Genomic DNA, 4153 nt, shown 5'->3' with positions numbered 1-4153 from the left:
AGTGTGTGTGCATCCAACCTGGCATTAAACTAACTTTATTTTTTATATTTGATTCTGAACCCTTGTACTGAAAGGTCGAAGCATCAAAGAATTTCTATTTTCTTTTGTTAAGTTGGGGATTATCTTTTTATTGTGGAAAGAACATTTACATAAGTTCTACCCTCCTAACAGATTTTTTTTTCTAACAGATTTTTAAGTGTACAATATCATATTGTTATCTGTAGGCACAGATCACTAGAACTTATTCATCTTGAAAAACTGAAATTTTATACCCATTGAACTGCCTTCTCTTTCCTCCTCTCCCCAGTCCCTGGAAACAAACCTTCTACTCTCTGTTTGCATGAGTTTGACTGTCTTAGATGCCTCATATAAATGGAATCATGCAGTGTTTGTCCTTCTCTGACTGGCTTATTTCGCTTAGGGTTCTCAACTTCATCCATGTTGTTGCATGTGGCAGGATTTCTTTCTTTTTCTATCGCATATACATACCACATTTTCTTTATCCACTCATCAGTTGATAGACACTTAGGTAGTTTCTACATCCTGGCTATTGTGAATAGTGCTGCAATGAACATGAGAGTGCTTATACCTCTTTGAAATCCTGATTTTAATTCTTGTAGGTATATGTCCAGAAATAGGGTTGCTGGATGACATGGTAGTTCTATTTTTAATTTTTTGAGGAACCTCCATACAGCTTTCCATAGTGGCTGCACCATTTTGTATTCCTGTCAACAGTGTGCAAGTGTTCCAATTTCTCCACATTCTCTCTGACACTTGTTATCTTTTGCCTTTTTGATAATACCCATCTCAAAGGTAAGAAATGATAGTTCATTGTGGTTTTGATTTTTAAACTAATACTTTATTTTTCTACTTGTCTTCTTTAGTATCTAAACTATTGAAAAGCAAGGACCCTTGTTTTTTTCCAGGATTTTAATGGGACTGTTTCTGGTGTTTTATAGTTGGATAAAGAGTTGGCTGTTGAAATGTGAGAGCTATTGTTTACAAGGTTAGCTAAGTATTCCTCTATTCCAAGATTTCCGCCTTTTTCTAATAAGTTGGAGATGAATATTGACTTTTGTCAAAAACCTTTTGGTATTTGATTATGGTCTTTCTCCTTTGACCCACTGATAGGATAACTTACGTTAACAGATTTCTAAACACTAAATGATTCCTTATATTAAATCATCCTTGGTTTCCTGGAATAAAATTTCTTTAGTCATGGTGAATTCCTCTTCCAAAGCATAGCTGAATTAGGTTTGCTGGTATTTTATTTAGCATGTTTATATCTATATCAATAAGTAAGATTTTTCTCCTTCTTTGGCTATTGTTATTAGATCTTAGCAACAGACTCATGTCAACCTCACTAAAGAAATCAGGGCATATTTTATCTTTTAATTTTCTCCTGAATAGTTACATATCATGGGAATTAATTATTTTTCAATTTTTTGAAATAACTAAATTTAAAATGATTTAGGCCTACTATCTTCTTCAGAGATGATTTTTTTTTTCATAAATTTATTTTTATTTATTTATTTTTGGCTGCACTGGGTCTTCGTTGCTGTGTGCGGGCTTTCTCTAGGTATGACGAGAGGGGGTTGCTCAGCAGTTGTGGTGCAGGGGCTTAGCTGCTACGCAGCATATGGGATCTTCCCGGGCCAGGGCTCGAACCCGTGTCCCCTGCATTGGCAGGCAAACTCGTAACCACTGCGCCACCAGGGAAGTCCCAGAGATGATTTTTATAGGCCTTATTCAGTTTCTACCAAAGTTAGCGTTATACTCAGATTCCCACTGAGTTAATTTTAATTTATATTTTCTTAGAAAACCATCAATATCATTAAGATTTTCAAATTTATTTGTATATGATTATATATTTATTTTACATTGCATTATCTTATACATTATTAATTTGTGGGTTTTTATTCTATTATTTCTCCTTAGTATTGAGAGACTATATATAAAGCACCAGTTAGAATTCAGTCAAGGAACAGAATGGCAGAATTTTTTTTTTTTTTTTTTTTTTTTGCGGTATGCGGGCCTCTCACTGCTGTGGCCTCTCCCGTTGCGGAGCACAGGCTCCGGATGCGCAGGCTCAGCGGCCATGGCTCATGGGCCCAGCCGCTCCGCGGCATGTGGGATCTTTCCGGACCAGGGCACGAACCCGTGTCCCCTGCATCGGCAGGCGGACTCTCAACCACTGCGCCACCAGGGAAGCCCCCAGAATGGCACGATTTTAATCCCACCTCTGCCATTTGCCACTTGGGTGATCTTGGGCTCCTTAGTTCTGCCCTGTCTTCCTCAACTTCTTCATTTGTAAAATGGGAACAGTAACAGTACCCTCCTTTGTAGCATTGTTAATAACTAAACCACTGCCAGGCACATACTAATAATATTAGATAATTTTCTATTTTCTAAAAAATATTTGTTTTTACAAAGAAAAGTAGCATTCAGATTTACATATTAACTACACAGGGTATTCATTTTTTTTCTTATATTGTTGGGGTTTTAAAAATATATCCTTCATTTCTTTCTTACACTTTTCTTAGTTTTCATTTGCTGCCTTAAAAAAATAATCTCCTTAATGTACCTTCCTTAGTTAATTTCTTTTCATTCTTTCTTGTTTAATAATAAAATTTCAGGCTGAAATCTTGGACCATCACATTTTCATATTCTGTGTTTTCTCAGATGATTAATTTCTAAATACTCCAAAACTAATATTTTCAATCTGTGAAGGCTTGGGTTTCTCTAGTTTTAGTTTACTTTTTTATTTGTTTATTGAGATTTTAAAGAGTATTTTCTATTATATATTCCCAGAAAATAGTATTTTCCATATATTTCTATATACTCTTCTAAATTAGTATTTTCTATGTATCTCCAGAGAATGTGACCTGAACTAACATTTCATATTGTGTGTATGACCTAATATTATATAAATTTGGGAAATTGTGTTAATTGATATCTTGAAAGAAGTTTGATTATCTTCTTTTTGTTTTTTTTTTAAATAAGTTTATTTATTTTTTGGCTGTGTTCGGTTTTTGTTGCTGTGTGCGGGCTTTCTCTAGTTGCTGAGAGTGGGGGCTCCTCTTCCTTGCGGTGCGTGAGCTTCTCATTGCAGTGGCTTCTCTTGTTGCAGAGCACGGGCTTCAGTAGTTGTGGTGCGCGGGCTTCAGTAGTTGTGGCTCGCAGGCTCTAGAGCACAGGCTCAGTAGTTGTGGTGCACGGGCTTAGTTGCTCTGTGGCATGTGGGATCTTCGCGGACCAGGGCTCGAACCTGTGTCCCCTGCATTGGCAGGCGGATTCTTAAACACTGCACCACCAGGGAAGTCCCTGCATTATCTTCTTGATGTAACATTTGAAACTCCATTCAATCAGTATTAATCATATTATGCAGATCCCTTATGTCCTTACTTACTTTTGTCTGCTTAATCTGTCAAAGACTCTGTGTGAAAATCTCATAGCACCAATGTGTCTTTGTCATTTGTCCCTTGTATTTCTGGTAATTTTAGCTCTAGGTATTTAATGATTTCAGCAAGTAAACATTTATGACTGTTGATCTGCCTTGTGAATTGCATATTTACCAGTATAAAATAATTCTGCTGTTCTACTTTAAGATATTTTACTTGAGTTCGACAGTGTCTGACGTTCATTTTGCAGCTTCTGGATTAACTTTTGTTTGCAATAGACTGGCACCTCTTTCCTCATTCTTTACATGTAACCCAAATATATAATTTTGTTTTAGGACTGGCCAGTGTAAACAGCATAAGGTTTCATTTAAATTTTTGACCCAATATCAGAGTCTCTGACTTTCAGTTGGGGAGCTTAAAAGATGTACATTTATCGCCGTAACACCTTTGTTTGGGTTCACTTCTATCATTTTGTTTTCCAGTTTCCCCGGTTTTATCAACTGTTCCTCCATTCATTTTTTGCTATAGAAGGCAGAATAATGACACAGTTAACAATAAACCTGGATCAATCTCCAGCTCTCTAACTAGCTGTGGGCATACAGTCCAGGAGTACACTTCAGGTCATATAAATTACCGAGAGTGTGTTCAGAGAAGTGTGCCTCAGTAAAAGTTGCAACATATTCTTACATGAGGATTAGATGAAGAAACTCGACTGGGGGGAAAAGTTGAAGAGCTGATTGTCATGAAGAGAG

The sequence above is a fragment of the Leucopleurus acutus genome, assembly GCF_964270905.1.
Source record: "Leucopleurus acutus genome assembly, chromosome: 16".
NCBI classification, from domain to species: Eukaryota; Metazoa; Chordata; class Mammalia; order Artiodactyla; family Delphinidae; genus Leucopleurus; species Leucopleurus acutus.
The sequence above is the reverse complement of the archived record's forward strand: the minus strand, read 5'-3'. Positions refer to the sequence as shown.